General features: G+C 38.9%; 1 protein-coding gene across 5 annotated transcripts in view; it reads right to left on the bottom strand.

Moving 5' to 3' along the window:
- RNF38 (ring finger protein 38) overlaps positions 1 to 21,219 on the bottom strand; it is a 114,909-nt gene that overhangs the window by 31,415 nt on the left and 62,275 nt on the right. The window contains exon 1 of one of the 5 annotated variants that reach the window (XM_038124541.1): positions 15,793 to 20,091. The exons of the other annotated variants lie outside the window; for them this stretch is intronic. The gene's annotated coding sequence lies outside the window, so the exon portion shown is untranslated. Of the gene's footprint in view, positions 1 to 15,792; positions 20,092 to 21,219 lie in introns of those variants that run through there. 5 annotated transcript variants of the gene reach the window in all.

Below are 21,219 nucleotides of genomic sequence, written 5' to 3'. Positions count from 1 at the left end.
GTGAAAACACGTATTTTATCAGATTTCAGAGAACACTGCCAAAGGACAAATCTTAAAGGAACTATGTTACAAGAGTGAGAGAAGGATGGTTTGTGGCCCAGCATTTTACACCATGATGACTAAGCCTATTCAAAGAAAAAGACAGGTAATAAAAGTGCTGGTAAAGTTAGGTATGCTGGGATTTTTTGAGTGCAAAAGAAAATCTCAAATGGAGGAAGAAAAAAATTTGATTTAGTGAAGCTGGCAGAAAACAAAACCTTGAAAGAATACAATAACCACTCCTGTCCTAATACAATCTATACATGCCTTAGGCTGGGGATCTCCCACTGCTATTGCCCTAATTTAAATGTGACACCCTTCCCAAGCATTAGCACTAATATACCGTGCCCTGTAGAAAGCAGTCTACTTTGCAAAAACAGCTCTTCTATTATTATTTTTTTTCCTTTTGCATCTGGAGTGCACCACTTCAAAGACTGTGGAGATGTAAACTGCTAAGCAGTTTGCCTTCATCACCACTCCAGATTACTAACTCTCACAGATATTTCAAACTCTGTAAGTGCTAACTACCCTCTGCAGTAAGCAACAGTAATTTTACTCAAACTTGTTTCCCATTAAGAGAATAAAGGTTAAATAATTTTTTTGGAAATACATATTCAGAGATTTAAAATATAATTGTGTCTTTTTCTGTACTGAAAAAGAAGTAACCTAAGGCTAAGCTTAACTTATTTGCAAACAAACTCTATAAAAACCCCAATACAAACCCAATTAATTGAAGACTTGGTGTTCTGTCTTAGTTTTTATCAAGAAACCAATTCTCATGTGGTAATTGTATCAAGGTAATACTACCATGCAGAAAAGTACAAGAAGCTAATAAGAGACACTCATCCTATATAATTTTGTTTGCATGTTATTTTCAATCAGCATGTGGAATAACTATATATTGACAGTATTTCAGACAGTTGTTTAGTCTACATTATTATTATTGGTCATTAAGTTCAGTAGTTTATTTGTGGAATATATGATACTTTCCACAATGATAAGTCTCCAAATCCCAAATGGCTCTTACTGTTTCTTGTTAGTACTCAAAATATTTTCTGGGACTACTGCTAATTTTTCCAGACATACGCTATGTATTTTTCTCATGTCCAACATGCAACAAGAACAGACTGGATGGCAGTTGTCAAGAACACTCTACCTAGCTTTTAACTAACAAGATAAACTCATTGCCCTTCTTTAAAATACACTGAACCAAAAGAGCATGATGAACAGGGATACAGACACTTACAATCTCATCCCTAAAAGCTGGCATTTCACTGACATAGGTAGTATAGTTGTCTCATTCGCATCTGTGCACCACATAAACTCTCATTACTCTAATGGTAATAAAGGTGAATACAGAGTTTGCCTGTTTGTAAAACACCATTTAGAAGTGTTTGTTCTATTTCTGTATGTGTTTCTTGCAGTAATGTTTTATCTGAAAGCCTTTCCATTTTGTTTGGGAAAAACAAGGTACTTTCACTGAGACAACACCCTTTGAGGTATGTTTTTGCCACTGTCCTTTTCCAGTAAAGTTATAAATACTGCAGCCACACTCTGATTATTAACCATCACAGAAGGGAAAGATTACCAAAGCAATTACTGCAAATATCTGAAAATCATTTTCCTCTCCAACTCCCTATATATTTCCACTTAATGGTCCTGCGAAACGCAAGCAGCTACTCCATACCCTCCACCTCAAATTCAGAGAATAAATTACATCTATGCTGTAGTCCATAAAAGACCTGTATTTCAAAAGCCAACTAATACTACAGGAGTATTCTCATGCATAGCCCACAGAAGGCTTTACATAAGGACAATCTGATGGGCATATCCTATAAAACCCTACCAGAGGCTGACCAGAAATCATCAGCTGCATGTTTCCTCTTTATGACTGCATATTGAAAAGGAAATTATTTTTCCCCATGACACTCAAGCCTTAAGTTTTAGCTTTAATATTTTTCAGATTCTGTGCTGCCTAGGTGTGTAGTTCTGAGCTTCATATTAAGTATTGATAAGCTCTCTTCACAGAATAGATAGACAAAACAATTCCTTTTCTAGCTTGTGACCAAGGACAACCATTAACAAATTTCAGGCCCAAAAGCATAAACAATGGTGAACTGAAGAGAGAAAACAAGAAGAATGGGACTTCATAATCTAAGTTGTAATTGGACAGTTAACCCCAATATGCAAATAGACCAAAACTTATAGAAGTGTGGGACCTCATAACTGGTCGTCCATTTGGTGACCATTCTGGATTCATCTTTGGTGTAGCCCTCACCAGGCCCTTGCACTGCCCAAGGTGTATCCTTTAAGGTCTTTTAATATATACCTACTTTTATTCTTTAACTCTGTGTAGCCTCTGTTCTAGGTCAGCCTTCTCAAGGCATCAATACAAGTTGGTAAACATCAACATCAAGCATTTTCAAATTTAACTATAGGCATCTAGTAAACTGAGTATTCTGCAGATCCTATCTGCTCCAACAATTCTAACTGTAATTTGAATTACATTGCAACATTTCTGTTAGTCACATTATACCTACAATAACAGCAAGTTCTTGGGCTGAACAGACAGTTGCATCCAAATGCAGTGGCCAAGACCAAACTAATCCTAAATACATTTTTTGGCCTATGTCGAGTATGCTCTGAAAGAGCTGTGCCCCACAACCCTAAAACCAAGGCAAGGGAAATCACTTATGTGACTGGAGATGGATGCCATTTCAGGCCAGATGGCTTTGTAAGCATTACTGTCTTCTTCCATCTCTCCCACAGAAAGCAGAAGCTGCGTAAGTTTAACTTCAGTGTGGCATTACAATGCAGAGTTTACAAGCTCACACAACTCCCCTGTAGCTGGGATTAGAGATACAAATTCTGTAGGAAACCAACAAAATAATTCAGATAGCTACAGCCCCTCCAGCTCCTGCCACCAAGAACCTCACTCACTTCTACCACTGGCACTGCAAACCTGGTTGTTGCCAACGTCTCCAGAGGGACTTCAGTTAAGAAAAGATCTAATAAGGCAGTTAAGAAAAGATCTAATAAAACAGGACAGACTGCAGAGATCAGGCACAGGGCTCAGCCAAACAAGGGTAAAGACTGACCACAGTTTACCTGCATCAGCCCTTTTTCTGTCTGGCCTCATTTTGTCCCTTTTCCAACTCCATTCCCTTACAAATCACCTTCTCAGATGGCATAGTCTCACTGACCTGCCCCAACATCCTAGACTCTCAGGTATGCATCCTTATCAATCACAGAATCCTTGTTTGTGTGCACATTTCCGATAGATCATCAGTTACTGTGACAGACCAGGTTTTGTTTTGTTTCTTGTCTTTGTCTCCTTTAAGTTTGCTTGGCAGGTTTGTGTCTCTCGCCATATCTTTATGGCTCCCTCCTTTCTCTTATAATGCCATGTGATGAGGTCTACAATCAAATAATCTCTGAATTAAACATTCCACATACCCTCTTCAGTTAGTGACTGATCAGGTTTGGTCACTGGTTTGGTCATATCTACCTCCCTTATTTTTTGGTTCAACAGATTTGTGCCTTAAATCGTTCCTATTTATTACTCCTTTTCTTTTTATTCCCTTATGGCACTCAAACATTCTTTGACCAGACACAACTTACACGAGCTGATGGTCTCTCCTTCCACGTTCCCTTACAGACCACAAAACACTTTCCTGATCAATACAGAGCACAACTGTAACCACTCTGTCAGTCCAGGAAGAGCGAAATGAAGATTATTTCTGAAAACAGTAAAAACTAAGAAGAATATGGGAATAAACAACAGCCCTTCACTCTTGCCCTAAACAAGAATATTTAATGACAATCAAAGGGTTGGTGTAAGGGATGAGAAGAATTTGTTATGGTAAACCAGGAAAGTTTGTCTCTCCCATCCAGGTATGTAAAGCCCAGGATAGTTCACACACCCCCATCTGTAGGTACTTTAGTACACATGACAGATGCCAGCTGCAGATCTTGGAATCCAGACAGCACCTGCACTCATCAGCCAGTTCCCTAATGAGCAAAACAGGACACTGCACATACACTGTGTACTAATAAGCACAGGTTTTTTCATCCTTCCCTGCTGTGCTTTCCCTTGAGCTTCACTCTCAATCAGGTCCCCATTTGATCAGCACTGGTGTCCCAGGGCTCCCACAGTGGTAACTCTCAGCTTCCATGAAAGCCAAAGCTTTCACATGCTCATCAGTCCTGCCTTATTCCTGAGGGATCCACATTTACATTTTGTGTAACAGTGAGGGAAAAAAAAAGAATAGGATGAAAAAGTGGCATCATATTAACTTGTAAGCTTCCAGATGAAAAGCTCTTGGGGACCATGAAGTTTGACATTTCCTTTAAATATATTCTTAAAATTCTAGCTTTAAATAAAACCAGAAAGAAGCAACTATAAGAAGTAATGATGGGGCAGTAAATTAAAAGCCCTGTGCCACAAGTGGCAAAAAGTAACAGATTTTATGAACAAGTAGACTACTTCCAAGACTAATTGGTATGCTTTTTTCAAGACAAAATAAACAAGGATTATCCAGTTGGACTCAAAGCTGCATGACAAAGGACCTGTCCACATATAAAGATCTGCCAGCAGAATCATACTGTAACGACACACATCTCTCACTGGCAAAAGCTCTTTAGAGGAACTTCAGTTGACAAAATAAACACAGGAGTAAGAATCTTTTGCTAGTATAATTGGATTTGCCCAAAGAATTTTGCTGGCTTAGCTGCATTGGCCAACATAGTGATATTTTTCATCCTGCTAACTGTGTGCCAGTCCAATTAGAGCACGTAACATTGCTCGTTCAACTTCTGCAGGATAAGCAGGATTCAGAACCTTTGCTTCAACTCACTACCATTCACATAACCATTATACCGCTTTTCCTGAATAAAAGAACACCTGGAACAGATACAGTGGCTTCTCTAGTAAGAACTGCAAACTGTTACAGCTGTTGACGATGAGCACAATCTTGGTATAACATAGTCATGAAGTCAAGGTGAATGGGTACATGGTGAGAAAAAAAAATTCTAATATTAATGTCCTTGCATCCTCCAGGCACTAGATAAAAATCCTAGAATGTAAATAATGCTTCGTGTGTTAAGAAAAAAAATAAAAAATTCAATTTTTACCTAAAAACCTCACTACCAGTAATATTCAGAGCCATTTTTTTCTAGCCAAGCTTTTATTTCAGAGTTGTGACCAGGACACAACTTGGAAACTTGACTCTCTGGGCACATGCTAGACAACTTCCTGATGAAGGAACAGTAAGGGAAATCTGAATTTGGTCTAATAAAAAATTGGCACAGAAATGCAGACCTTCCCAAATCTGCAAACAGTTTCAATAAAAGCAGGTGACTGAAAGGAAGGCCAAAATGAGCCAATTCTTGCAAAAGTCCTAGGAAACAGCATCTGGAGGACTGTGTGTAGTTCTGGGCTCCCCACCACAAGAGAAACACTGACTTACTGGAGAGTCCAGTAAAGGGTCACAGAGATGAGAATGAGATGAGGTGCAGAGAAGCACCTAGAGCATCTCTTACATAAAAAAAGGCTGAGACAGCCTCAGACTGACTGATCAGCTTAGAAAAGAGAAAGCTCAGGGTTATCTCATCAGAGAGACGCAGCAGGCTCCATCTGAACATGAGTAACTTGACTGAGCACCAGCAGAGGTTTCATGCAGGCTGTGAAGTCTCTCTCCCTGGATCATCTCAAAAGCCATGGTCCTTGGCACTTAGCTCTACCCAGCCCTGTTTCAGTAGAAGAGCTGGGCCAGATGACCTCCAGAAGTCCCTTCCAACTTCAGCCACTGTGATTCTGCAGTTGATTTTCATGCAATGCTAAACACAAGGCTTTTAGAAGCCTTTTTCCTGTGAAAGAAGCAAAGTGCAACTCATATAGGACTTCAGGGTACTTCAAGATGTACCCTTGAGATATGAAGAATCCCTGTATCTACAGTTCCCCACTGAACACTAGATACATCTGAGTATTCAAAAAGGAAGATCATTTCTTTCTGCACTTCAGAACTTTTTCTTAATTTGTCTTAATTCTTACACTGTCAAGAATTAAGAAATTCTGTAAAAGAATTCTGAGGAATCTGTAACCAGCACTTGGGATGAAAATTTGAAAATTCCACAGAGAACAAAAAACACTAAGCATGACACTGTTTCCTATAGCCACAGCAAAATCTAAAAAAAAAAAAAAAAAAAAGGCAGCTAAAAAAACTCATGCTCCTGGTGACATCTCTGTTGATTTATGAAGAAAGTGTATCAATTCAGACAGAATAGTGCATAGCAAGGCACATCATTCTGAAAAGAAGCCTACAGTATTTTCTTTAACTTGCTTTCGAAATATGATTATGTGGTAAGAAGAAAACTAGCCACTACATCTTAAAATTGAAACCAATGTTCAATAGCCATGTCAGGTTACTGGTACAAAATCTTCTGTAGCAGCTTTATACATAAATATCAGGTCTCTTAGTAATTTTTGTGAATTAAAGAGCCCTTCTGAGAGTGGAACAGCAGAACTTTCCACAATATTTAGTAAAAGGACACAATTTGTAAAACAAGAGCAACATTGCCAGACATGGTAAAAAGAAGTGCAAGTTCATCTCTTTTTTTTTTGTCTTGCAACACTATGATGGTATATATCAATTACGTGGTATGTATCAATTATAGCTGTAACAACTGTACCAAGAACATGCCTCAGTAATCTTTCTGGCCATCAATAATTCACTTCTGGCTAACAGAATTAATTCATTATTTACTGACAGTAGACACAAAAGCCAATTTGTTCTTCAGCAATCAGAACTGGTAATGAATCCTTCATGCAAAGTTTACCTGTGAAGATCCGGGCCATGCAATAGCAAATCACACAGCAATCTACAGAACTGTTCCAAAAAAAAAACAAAAACCCAGGTGATTGACAGAAAGGCCAAAATGAGAGGATTCTTGCAGAAGTCCTAGGAGATAGGATCTGGACTACTGTGTGCAGTTCTGGGCTCCTACTAGCAAAAAAAACACTGACATACAGGACAGTCCAATGAAGACTTGCTTTACTTACGGTCAAAACACTATTAATAAGCTGAATATTTGATCTGTTGCTTATTCTACATCAGATTGACACTTCTGTGTTTTTCCAGTGTTTTCTCCGTATCAGTTTCTTCTCTGAAATACATTTCTCACTTAACTGAATGTTTAGGACATACAAAAAACAACATTAAGAGACAGCTACATCTGAAATGCTTTAGTTTCACACAGTAAGTACTTGAAACAGCCCTAAGAATTTGATTATTATATACCAAATTTTCATTCCAAACAGTGGAACATTACTTTGCTGCACATTAACTTAAAACAAACAAAGGCATTAGAAAAATGTAAACACATCAGCATCATATTTAGCACTGCAGGACTTAATAGCACAAAAAAAAAAGGAAAATGTTTTAATAAGACTAAATGTTTCTTATTTTCAAGCTGTCCTGTTCATACAAAATGGACAGTAAAATCCATATAACACAACTGTAGCACCTCCTTTTGCAATAGTGAAGCAGGTTTAAGAACCAAGGCAGCACACAACCATCTCAAAGTTCTTCATATTAAATTTAATTAGTATTTGCAACTGCTTGCAGTACTTGCTGCATGCAAACAATCCTTTGAAATATGAAAAGGTTTTGCAATCATTTTTTGCAGGAATGAATCATAGCACTTTAAATGCTCCAAACTCCCAAAGATGTTAGCAAGTATTTATTTTTGTATCACATCATTATATTTCTTCTGAATGGGAATCTTTAACTCTCAATCCAAAAACACCAATCAAACATCAATATGGGAAGAAACCTCAGCTATATCTCCCTATTTTAAAAAATCCGGCTGCTGGAAGAATATGAATTTTACCTTAAAATCCCAATTTATGGTTGCAGTTTTCAACTCAACTTTTTTAGTGGTATGAGTGATAGAAAATGGAAAAAAATTGTGCTATTTCTGCAGATGTTCCCTGCAATTAATATGTACTATGATAGCAACCATTTCAAGCTTTCTTAAAACTGAAAATTGAAAGAGTTATGCAACAAACAGTACTGGTGTCCAAAAAGACTTTAAAAATATTTTCCATTGATAATTTCTATCAGTCAATCTCCAAAATGCCTACCAAGATCTAAGGTAAAGTGTCCATGTTTTGACATCTGCACCACCTTACGCAATATAGAAAGTGTTATTTCAGGTGACAGTGCTAAAAGCTATCTCTGGGCCTCCATCAGAGTCCTGATCCCCTCTTTCATATGTAAGCAGAAGATAAATTTTAAATACAGAAATACAGATATAGAAAGAGAGCTCATTTTCCTATACAAAGCTGAAACACATAAAACTTTGCACACGTACCATTAAAATGTATTCACTATTGTAAAGAAATTACTTTAAGTGTAATAAAATGTGCTGAGATTGACATACTTAAAATAATGCCAGGGCAAGAGTGAAGTGGGAAATCAAGACAAGGTGTTCAGGTATAGGTACATCTGAAAAAGATCATATTTTCAATTTTAAACATAATTCTGCTCTTTCTGCTTTGACAGGACCAGGGATCTGAGGAGAATATGACTCAAAATTGCTTAATAGCAAAGTCTACCCTACACATATTTTGCATATTTAATGCATATTTACTAATGATTTTGCCATTTAGACATGTGAAATTAACAATACAGGTACCTCAGTGGAGACAGGTTAATTAGGACATTCATTACAAGTAAAAAACCAAAATCACACTCCTTCCACTTTAAGATTTTTTTCCCTGTATTAAACTACACATATATAGATGCACACAGGTATGTACACACATATATGAAACACAACATATGTAAATGAACAAGCTGTCACTTGAGCACTGAAGACTGAAATCTTTTATTTGTGTTAATGGATGCTATACTGACCATATTTGTTGACATAGCACCAAGAGAACATCCAAACATTTACACCAATGAAAACATTACTTGCACTACTATACCTGATATTTGCAATAGGCACAAGGACAAGTCAGCATTTGAAATCTGTTCCTAGTGAGAGGACTAAGGGCATAATAACTCAACCTCTATTGTGGTAACACATATTTACACTTGTCTGCCTTCACTGTTGTTGCTTGTCATCACAATACTGAACTGCATTACAGGAAGATGGAAGTATCTGCTCAGCACATTATACTGTTAAAAATTTCTGTGTGTAATATAGTTTTACATGTTCTCAGTTCATACCACAATTTTCTCTCTACATTGCTTCAGTTTCTCTGTATTATCAGAAATACAAATACTCTTCATCTGTTTTAGAAGCTACACAATGAATCCACAAAAACCTACCTACTTACCTAATCAGTACAACCAAACTGTCATGATAACAACAGAACGCTTCAATACACTCACACTGGTATTAATGGGGAAAAAAACCCCAAAAACCAAAAAACAAGAGAAGCAATTCTAACAGGATTCAGCTTAAAACAGTTATATTTAGACACAGGCTTGAAAATTCAAAGGTCAAGATACTTAATTCTAAGAATAAGGCACTCTAAGTTGAACCTTCCTCAAATTCCTTTTTCTACGGAGAGATGCCACTGAATGAGGGAGAAAACACATCCCAAATGGGACACAGTACAACTGCAACCCTTGTCCTTAACTGTCACAGCAACCTCCAATACTGAACCTCTCACCCTGAGCACCAGTCCTGTCCTTCTATTTACAATGCTTAATTTATTATTTCCTTATTCTACAGAATTTTACACAAAAAAGCAAATTTCCATGGTGAAATAAATACCAAGGCTTTACTCTGCCCTTCACACAGCTTAGGACAAGTAAACTCTTTATCACCTATGGCTGGACACAGTGGGTCACCAAGCACGACGTGATGATTAACATTTTGTTAAACTTTTTTAAAAAATGAATTTATTTACATTACAGAATACTACACATTGATACACAGCAGAAATATCCTTAACAACAGCACAATCTAGGACTCTAGGTCATGGCAACTCATGACTTAGAGAGATGTCCTCTTTCCTTGGTAAAGAACTGGCTGAATGGCCTGGCCTAGAAAACTCTGGTGAATGGAGTTATATCCAGTTGGTGTCCAGTGAAAAGTGGTGTTCCACAGGATTCAGTACTGGGGCCAGCCCTCCATAACACCTCTATCAGCAAACTGCACAAGATGATCAAATGACTCCTCAGTGAGTCTGCAGATGACACTAAGTTGGGCAGAAGTTAGTTGATCTGCTGGAGGGTAAGAAGGCTCTGTGGATGTGTCTGGACAAAATGTACCAAAGGTCAAAGGATGCACTGAGGTCAAAGTTCACAAGGCCAAGTGGTGGGTCCTGCCATTGCATCACCACCCCATGCAATACCTAAGGCTGGGGCAGTGTCTGAAAAGTTCCCAGCAAAAAGGATCTAGGGCTGCTGGCTGACAGCCACTGAATACAAACCAGAAGTGAGCGCAGGTGGCCAAGAAAGCCAGTGGCTTCTGGCCTGTGTCATCAATAGTGTAGCCAGCAGGACCAGGGCAGGGATTGCCTCCCTGTACTTGGCACTGGTGAGGGCACATCTTGAGTGCTGTGTCCAGTTCGGGGCCCCTCACAACAAGATGTTCCTCACCTCAGTGCTGGAACATGGTGGGTTTGGAGCACAAGTCTTATGAGGAGCAGCTGAAGGAGCTGGGGTTGTTTAATCAGGAGGAAAGGAGACTCAGGGAAGACTTTTGTCTCTCTCCACAGCTACCCACAAAAACAGCTTCAGCAAGGTGGGAGTTGATCTGTTTTCCAAGTGACAGGACAAGAAGAAATTACCTCAGTTTGCACCAGAGATGGTTTAAATCTGGTATTAGGAAAATTTTCCTCACAAAAAGGATTGTCAAGCATTGGAACAGGCTTCCAAGGGAAGCAGTTGAGTCATCATCTCTGGAGGCAGTAAAAAAGATGTGTAGACATAGGGAGGTCATTTAGTGCTAAGACTTGACAGTACAAGGTTAATGGCTGGACTTGATGATCTTATGGGTCCTTTTCAACCTAAATGATTCTTTAACTCTTTTCAAAGCTCATCCGATTTATGTGCTACATAATAGAGACTACTTGATTTAAATATATACTCATCATTTAGTTTTTATTAACAGCTTGGATAAATTAGTAAGAGTTGCTTCAAAAAGCTTAGGGGTAAGAAATGTTCTTCTCTAGAGCTGGGATTTAAACACACCTTTTATTCTTAGTAGCTTGTAGAACTTTTTTTTTTTACGTGTGTCAGACCCAATAAAGGCCCAGTAAACATATTAACTAGCACAGCAGTGGCTGTTCCTCTGCCCCTACAAAACATACATGTTGGGAGGCTGTCATCAAACAGGTCATGTAATGGGTAAAGAACACACTCCTCAATGTAAGCGACAAATTATTTGAGATGACAAAACCAAGAAAGAATTGGCATTTTCTGCTAAGTTAACCAAAACAAGGAACATAGGAGGAAACACTGCAGGTTCTCAGGTTCAAAAAACAGCTTCTACTTGTGTAGATCTTTTCATTTACTTTAGATTATTCTCACACAAAGTCAAAGGAAGGTCAATAAAAGACAACCCACATGATACACATTAGATGACAGGCAAAGGAACATGAGCCTCGTTCCCCCAAACACACTCATATTAGCACCATTTGCTGACTCACTTCTTAAACCTTATCCCACACCTTTTATAAGAAGAAAAAAATAGGCATTAAGAACTTAAACCATGAAGAAATTTGGTGAGAGGTGTCCTTTTTCAAAACACTCTCATGTCCTGCCCAATGTTGAACAAAACAACAGATACACATAAATATTCACTTACAGAAAGCAGACCCAAAGAATACAAACACTATACTAGGTCTCTGTATTTGAATTTGAGAAAGAGTGATCTGGTTGTTCTCTGATACAGTAAGGAAATTAAATGAAGAGGAAGAAAGCTTCACATATGATCTGTAACCTATGCTCAGTAGAGCTTCACATACAAAATTATTAAATGCCTATTGGTCTTACCAGGTCCTTTGTGCCCGTATCTGACTGTTTTTCTCAAAGCCATACTCATCCATGTGTAACTCACTTGTCTTCATAAATGCTTCCAAAACACTATTTTAAATTAATTTTCTAGTCTTTTATGTCTCCCATCTCTTCATTTCCCATTTTGCTTTGCATTCAGTTCTGATGTTTTACCAAGACATAAACACAGAAGACAGATCAAAAATGCGCTCCCTCAGTACTTGCAAACAAAATAGTTTTAAATCTCTTTGCAAGAGATTAATTTCCAAGAATTAGATTTTGAAAATGAGGCTCATCAAAAATGTTCATTACACCACAAATTGTTTAAAGAACAGTCCCAACAGGTCATCTAATAAGGTCATCTGAATAAGGAAGAAAAGTCTCAAATCTTTGTCTAGAACGCCATCTCCTAAAGCTTTCATGAAGACTGCCAGACAGAGCATCTGCTCAGCAGCACCATAAATTGTGCCATGAACGTTCTCATCCCTTCTCACACAATTTACAGTTACTGCAGTGTGACAAAAAAAAAAAAAAAGAAATTAGCCACTTCTAATTAGTCAGAAATTAACAAAGCTGGCGAAGACAGACGACAAGGCTAAGGTAAGAGGTTCTGGAGAGAGAATGTAGCTGACTTAATGCAATTTCTGAGTTTTTCTAGGACAGGTGTTCACAGATTTTGCAAAGGAACAAAACTGCAAGACTGATGAGATGAAAGAGCTACTTAAACAGAAAGAAAGCAAAGAACAGCCTGTGCAGTAGTGCTCACATGAAGCACTGGTTATTTTTTGTAGTGTCTGTGTGGGAAATACCAAAAAAAAAAAAAAAAGCAAAGTTATTGAAAATAAACAAGAAGATAAAAAATACTGAGACAGCAAACCTGGAATATATTTACTGAGAACCAGAAACTGCATAAATTAAAGAAAGAATGTCCCTATTTTCCTGAGAGGAGAAAAGCAAAGGAATCAGTCTTTCTACTGCTACAATGCCAACAGAAGACAGTACGCAAGTCAGATATATGCTGCTTACCTACTTTTCTACCAGGTGAGGTACATCTCCAAGGCAATCCAGTCAGACTGGTTGGAAGGCAAGCAGCAAAATATTCAAGGTGTAAAAGGGCTTCTTTTCTCTCTTTCCCCTTCCCGCTGCTTTTAAATAGCAGCTGTTGCCAGCTGTTGCTAGCATTCAGGGCTATTAAAGGCCAAAACCAGCACCAGTGTTCAATGTTCTGACACACTGGAATCAGTAGAGGGCACCAAAAAGCAAAACAAGTTTCCTTATGTTTAAAGAGCTTAGTAAAAGAGGAACCTACCCACTCCCATGAGAAGCTGAAGAGTAAAAAAAATTAAAACCATCCCGTTAAATCACAGACTTCATCAAGTTCCGCCCACAGCAGAATTTCAATATTCTGTATTAGATAATTTAACTTGATATAAATTCTTATATAGAGAAAGAAACCACAAGTTCTACTTCCATATAAACTGATTAAGTCAAGCCTGTATCTTCCACAAGTTTTAAGTTTTCCTATTCCTCCACAGTCAGAACAACTTTCTGACCAAAAATAGGAAAAAAAGAAGTTCTATATCTTTCCTCTACCCTTATTTCTATCTTTCAAATCCATCTGAAGCAAGGCGGGGATGGTAAAGCTACACACAAAGACTACCTGAGAACTTTGTAGCTCAACGACTGGCTCTGTACAAATTCTCATTAGATCCCCAGCAATTCAGTCCATGTAGTCTCTACAAACACGTATGCCATATCTGACTTACGACAAGACCAAAGTTTCATAGTACAGGACTATAATTCAAAAGCAGGGGTATCTGAAGAAGTAACTTTCCTCCCTAACTACACAATTTTTGTATTTTAGCAAGTCATTGCATAAAAACCATCACAACTCTTAAAAACTTTTTTAGCAAACAATTGAAAAAATAACTTGACTTCCTCAACAGTCCACTTTAAATCATAAAATATATCTCTTATTATAATGCCAATAAGCCATATTAAAAACAAAACATATTTAGAAAAGCCAACACATAAACTTGACAAATCACAACAGTAACTGATTCAACTAATATCAGCTTCTGAGCAAAATCCTTGTATTTCAGAAGACAATAATATACTGTGACTTCGACACCAGTGCAAGGACTTAAAAACATGCAACTTCATTTCTGTATTTATTATACTTCGGTCAATTAAAAAGCCCCACAAAGTGAACCAGATAATAATCAAATGAAGTTTAACCTACTGTAAGTCCATGAGATAACAAAGTAAGATGCACAAAGGAGATCATGAAATCTTTACTTTTCAAGACCCTTTTATTTACATACAATTTTTCACAATTGACACTTTTCACACATGGTGTAACTCCAAGTAACAATTCCCTAAAAACTTACTTCACATGTTATTCTATGTATGCATATATTCCATTTTCTCCCCAGTGATCTGGAGATTTAGGAAGATCAAAAACATTATGAACTATCACTAGCCATGAAACCTGTCACAGAACCTATTTGCTCTTCCACCTCAGACTTAATCGTCTAATGACTGCACCCTCCTTTCTCTTACTGCACACATTAGTATCCAAAAGGAGTTTTTTCCTCTCTCAAAACAATGAGCTTTTAATACCACAGCGACAATACCCCCCTGAAGGTAAGAAAGGTAATGTAATATAATGCTTCAAAGCAGTTAAAGAGTCTGTTGGGTCAGCAGACAGCAAGATCCCCAGAATGTGGATAAATACCATAAATTTGGCAAATGAAACCAAAGCAGTTGCTTCAGTGAATGACATTTAAGAACAAGCACGTCATCAGCAACATTAAATCAAATTGTAATGTAATTGTATTCAGTATTTGAATATGGCAGACTTCTGTTAATCCTGTTTATCTTACTATTCTAATTGCCCCACTCAACACGTGAAGAACTTAGCAGACAATGCAAGTCTGCTTCAAACACCACCCTCAAAAATCTCTCTCAAAATGCAAATGCTATACATTCGTAAACATTGTCATGACTTCCAGTTCAATGAATTTCTGTGTAAATAATAACTAAGCTACTTACTCTAAACCCGTCACAATTTGAAATGGGTGTCCTCAGTTAAGATCTCAATACACAGGCAGATTAAAAACACACTTCTTAAGGAAACAAGATGTAATTTTACAGTTCAAGCATTAAAAAAAGAAATCCCTTTTGTGTTCTTTAGGAACAGGAATTAACTCACGTGCACTAAAAAATACCGAATGCCCTAGCATGTATGCTTGCTAAATCAGTGTTTCCTTAAACAGTTGCTCTTTCGACTAATTTAAAGGGGATTACAGACACCTAAAGACGTCATTTTACTACATGGATGGGAGGACGTCCAGCGCTTCAGAAACCCTTGCGACCGCCTTGCACATTGACCTGCATGTTTTGAAGACAGCACAGAGCACTCCAATCCTGGAAAATCTGCTAATTTTCAGGCTCCAGTTCTGCCTTATGCCGAGGCAGATAAAGCAGCTTTAACAAGATCAGACAATTGCATCCCTTCCCCAGCTCTAGTGCACCTCGCGGGCCGCCCACGTGGAAGGAGCTCGGGCTCCCCGTCGGCCCAGGCCACACAGCCTCCTCCACCCTCTACCTGTACGGAGGGCGGCCCGGCGCCGCCGGGATTTCGCCCCTTCCCTCCCCGGCTGACGAGCCGCGGGCACCAGGCGGCGCCGGCGAGGCCCCGCCCCGCGCGAGCCGCCGCTCCCCGCGCCGGTACCTGCGGCCCCGCCGCCTGCGCCGCGGCTCCCGCGGGGGCTGCCCCGCCTCACCCTCGGGGCCGCCGCGGCCGCCCGGGCCGGGCCCGACCCTTCCGCCGGCGCTTCCGGGAGCGCGGCCCCCCGCCCCTCGGGCCGGTGACGTCACTCCCCGCTGGCCAGTGACGTCACACCACGCCCGGCGTGAGGCGTCCTTTGCGCCCGGCCACGGCCACGGGCCCAACGCGCCTGCGCGCCGCGGTGACGGCGCGGCCCGGCCCGGCCCCGTTTTAGTTTCGGTTTCACAGGATCGGAGAGCGGGCAGCGCCGGGGAGAGACCTCCGGGATCGTGCGGGCCAGCCTGGGGCCGATCTTCGCCATGACAACCAGACCGCGGCACCGGGTGGTCACGTCGTTTTTCCTGAAGCGTCTTCCGCGACGGGGAGTCCAGCGCCTCCCGGGGCAGCCCGTTCCAGTGTCTGACCATCCGCTGAAGAAATCCTTCCTCGTGTCCAACCCGAGGCCTTGACTTGAGGTGGTGTCGACTGAGGAGACCGACCCTCACCTGGCTCTAACCCCCTTTCGAGAGCCAGTGGAGAAACAGGGTCTGCCTTCTGCTGACGGTGCCACACGGGTGCGGGCTCGGGATGCAGCCCTGACCAGCAAAAGCAGCAAACGGAGCCTCACGGGACTGACTTGCTTGAGCTGTTCCACTCAAATAAGATACTACCACCTTACTTTTCACCTTTCCAACCTCCCTCCACTCTCCACCTCAGCGTGATTAGAGTTTTTCTCAACTCTGACCCAGGAAAACGAAAAAACATCTGCTGTAGGTATAAAGAATTAACGTTCTAAAGGAGATGACTACTAGGCACAAAAGTGGTTGAAAATTGGTAAAAGACATCCTTTAGCTGCCAGAGGTGAAAAGAAAAAGGCATAAAGCTGCTCAGTAAATATAGACAGAATAAACTGGGACTAAGAGTGTGTGGGTGTGCGGACGGGACAATACACGCCATGAAAAATGAATCTGACCTGTCCTAAGTGGACAAGAAAATTTTCCAGTTTTGAAATTGGAGGGAACAAAAGAAATTCCTCCTGATACTCCCATTTTTCTATGTACTGCCCCTCACACATTCCCCACAAGAGGTGCATGTAGTCCTATATAATACGTCATATATAAATAAATGTGCTGGGTCCTTCAAATACCTGAATTTGTGAATCACTTTTTGTTCAGCTATATGTGAATTTCGTAGGCTTATGCTACCAGACATTGTGCCATTCAAAGTGGAATACAAAGCTGGTAATTTTTACTTTAGGATTAGAACTTAAAAATACTTATCTTCTTGTGAAAACATGTTTTTAATGAGTTGACAGGCCTCTGTATTACAGACTGAGTACCTGATGTCCATGACAATGTCATTAAGACAGGTAAATGAGAGCAAGTTCATACAAGCACAGAATTGTCAGGGTTAGATGGGACCTCTGGAGATCATCCTATCCAATTCCCCTGTCAAGGCAGGGTCACCTCGAGCAGGTGACACAAAATGTGTGTGGAAGATGTACCAACTATAGCTGTGAAATTTAATGGTTAGAAATAGTATAATAAATTATGTAGCTATGTATTTCAGTCATAAGTATCAAAAAGAAAAACAATTTCTTTACATACTGTGAAAGTAAAAGAAATTAAAATAAGCTAAAAAGGAGAGAAGCCAAGTATAATTACCAACCCCTTAGTACTAGTAAAAAAAATTCCAGGCGATTTTTTCCCTGGAAATTTCCCTGGAAAAAATTCCACAGTGATTTTTTTTTTTTGTCATTACTGCTAGGTGGCCAATTTGGTTTTTAACTGTATGGAAGAGATGACTTGAGATCTGTGAAACAACATGTTGCAAGAGTAGTTAAGGCTTGCATCTTTGGACTTTCAAGATGAGTCAGCATTCTTTAACAGAAGCACACCACCAGTGAAACAGCCACCCAAGGGACAAAAAAGTATTCTAAAAGCTAAATAAACTTGGTACGATTGAAAGGCTCTGCCGGATGATGTACTTGCAGAGTATATAGAGATGGATCTCTAACCCTAGTAGGAATCCACTGCTTGAGCATTAAAGTGATATACTAAGGAATACCAGTTCCTTTTTACAAGTATCTTTCCCTAAGTGCTGTGCTCAATAAAGAGACTTATTCAATTCTTTTATTTAACATTTATACTTTAAAGCAAAAATCAAAGAAATTACAAACATGAAGAAACAGTGCCCTGACTCATGCACTGAGGTTTAAAAGCTCCCACCACCAAAGCAACAATTATTTTTAAATAAATCTCAATTCTGTTCACTTTACTACACCGAGCAAAATGGGAAATGTATTTTATACCTATGCTATATTAGATTTCTCTGTAATACAAGAAGCACTACTTTTGATGCTACAAAATTAGACAAGTTCTTAGTACTACCAATAATGCTCTCAACAATGGCACATCCCTCTTAATGCAGTGAGTCCACACATGAAAAACCTTACACTTTGGTTTCCTGCTGATGTCACTGAACATGAATTCAAGATTCTCATGTGCCAAGTCAACAAAATCAAGTAATTGGGGTGGAAGCCTGGGAATTGTTTTCATTAAGATTGCAACATTCCTTTAGCATGTGTGGTGTGGAACTTTTCTCATGCTGTTGCCGAGAAAATAACATCTGGGTTTGTGGAGAAACTACTGTAAAATATATATGGATTGCCAGTCAAATGCTAACCTTTATATTTCTTTTAAAATGCAAAAACCAGTTTTGCGCAATCAGGCAAAACATAATAAATTATTTTGCTAAAACATGCCGATTGACTAATTAAAGGTATGTCAAACTATTTTAAATGCATGCTTTTCAAAAACTTTCTAGAATTAATATAAAAAGGCCCAACAATTAATCAATTTGTAGTTACATCAATCAAATCCAGCATTTAGTATCATTTAAATTATATTCATACCAAAATGAACAATGGTATCTCTCAGTAATAGCAGAATAAATCAGAACCCAATTTTCAAACTAATTCACAGGGGAAACTGTGACCAAAACCAACATAAAAATGTAGGCATATGTGAATACAAGGAAGGAGTGAGAGGAGATTGCAACTGTACCCTAGCACAGGCTAGTTTTAGGAAGCATCACTTAGGATTTAAAAAAAAAGTCTATCCATATATACAAACCCTATGGAAAAAAAAAACCCAACAAGCACCAATCAGTGGGCATCCAGAACGCAGTGCCCAAAATCTCAAGAGTCCCAATGGACATCAGTGACAAGCTGTGTCCCACAGGGATCTGTATCAGGACCAGTGTTGGACCAGTGTTATTCAATACTTTTATTAGTGAAACAGATGAAAGGATCAAGGGCATCCTTATCAAATTTGCAGATGACACCAAGCTGAGTGATGTGGCTGACCCTCCTGAAAAACAGGATGCCATCCAGAGAGACCTGAACAAGAGGACGGTTCATTGTTTTTCCAAACAAGTGGTTATAAAATCCATATCAGACAGCTTCGTGTATTCTTACAGAAAAATCAAAACCATTACCAAATAAACCTGACACCTGAGGGAAAACCATGTCTCTTAAACAGACCGAAAAACCACATTCTTTCTGCTTTTTATACTAGTTCTATACTAGTTCTACTTAAGTAAAATTCACAGTGGGAAGTTCTTTCTCAATTGGTGCAGAATCAACCCTAAGGAGAAAGATGGGTTTCTTCCACCATCTCTAAATATGCAAAAAATAACATTTGGCCCAATTCCTCTATTAATATGGAGGCAGGTGGTGTGCCAAACAACCACTCTTCTGGAATTTACACCAAATAAGCTGCCACAGCCCTTCCTACTCCCCTGGCCCCAAACCAGTGAAGCACGTAACAAACAGATTTTCCAACAAGATTTAAACCAGTTTTAATTGCCTTGATATGAAATAAAACTAAGGAAAGACAATCAGTGTAACTGATTACAAGAAATGTAATGTCTTCTATGTAATGACTCACAAAAGGAAAATGGTTAGGTTGGTGCACTAGGGTGGCTCTGAAATGAAATTTCTCCCACCCATTCCTCACCCAAGAATCTTCCAGTGCAGAGTACACAAGGCCCAAAAAAAAAAGTAGTGAATACTGTTGAATACAGCTAACCAGATAATCAAGTGGAAACTTAAAATAATGTTAGCCATGCTCTAGACAGCATGCTTGATAAGTATCTCTAAGATGAACCAGTAACCAAATCTAGGGTGGTACCTAAAAATAAAATTAAACTAAAAAACTAAACCACACCAAAAAAACCAACCTCTCCAAAAAATAAACCCCAACAAGAAACAAATACACAGACACACTAAAAAAAAAAAACAAACCAAACAACCCCCCCAAACAAACAAACAAACAAAAAACCCAACAAAAAACACCCAAAAAACCCTCATAAAAATAAACAACCAAAAATACCCTAAACCCCCCATAAAACAAAACAAAGAAACAAACAAAAAATTCCCCATAAAACTAGAGGAAGGAGAGTGAGAGGGGAAAAAAAAAAAAGATAGTAAGGCAGTAGATCAGTAAAAGAGCCTCTTTCTGAAAACAACTCTATCTCTAGATAAGCTGGAACAACTATAAAATTAACTTATTCCAGAGTTTCAAACCACAGTGATTAGTACACTTATTAAGGCAGTGCCACACAGGTTGCATTTCATTTCCCAAGAAAAATTATTTAGAATTTGACCAATACCCACCCCTTTCCAGACATGTCAAGCCAAGAAGTTAGTTTACTATGATGTGTCATACTTGCATACAATGTAAGACACATTACGTGTTGAACTAAAGTTAATCAATTTGCAGTACTTACAGACAATAAAGCTTAAGGTAAAACCATCAACAGCCAGTCTTGCAAGCAGTTCAATGTCAAAACTACTCCTTTCTGTATGCCACAATTACAGTAGTGATTGAAGTATCACTGAACATTTAATACGCAGTACTCTACTAACCCCCAAGCAAACTAATCTGCAAATATGCCAAAAAAGGGTTAGGGAAACACATGCACACAACTAGACAAGTTGCTATTTTGAAGATGCACCACCAAATAAGAGGTCCTAATATGTAAAAGCTTCAATTCCCAATCTAAAACCAGGAAAATACGACAACTGTGAACCGCCCCCCCCCCCAAAAAAAAAACAACTTTGAACACTTAGCTAGGCTCTAATTTCTAAAGTCAGAAGAAACAAGACATCCTACCTTATTTAGAAATTGGCAAAGCCATTGCTGTTATTTATTAACTGAGGGTGTCAATATGGCAAAGGAATACAAGCAAAAAGTAAAAATACAGTACTAAAGACAAATTTCTCATTAACTGTCTAAACATTGTCTAGAGAAAAATATATATCTTACAACGACAGAGACAGTTTGAAAAGTAACTCTGAAAACTGACTGCTATATCTGCAAAACAATA

The sequence above is a fragment of the Motacilla alba genome, chromosome Z (genome assembly GCF_015832195.1).
Source record: "Motacilla alba alba isolate MOTALB_02 chromosome Z, Motacilla_alba_V1.0_pri, whole genome shotgun sequence".
NCBI classification, from domain to species: domain Eukaryota; kingdom Metazoa; phylum Chordata; class Aves; order Passeriformes; family Motacillidae; genus Motacilla; species Motacilla alba.
This window is presented reverse-complemented; position numbering and strand designations above follow the sequence as displayed.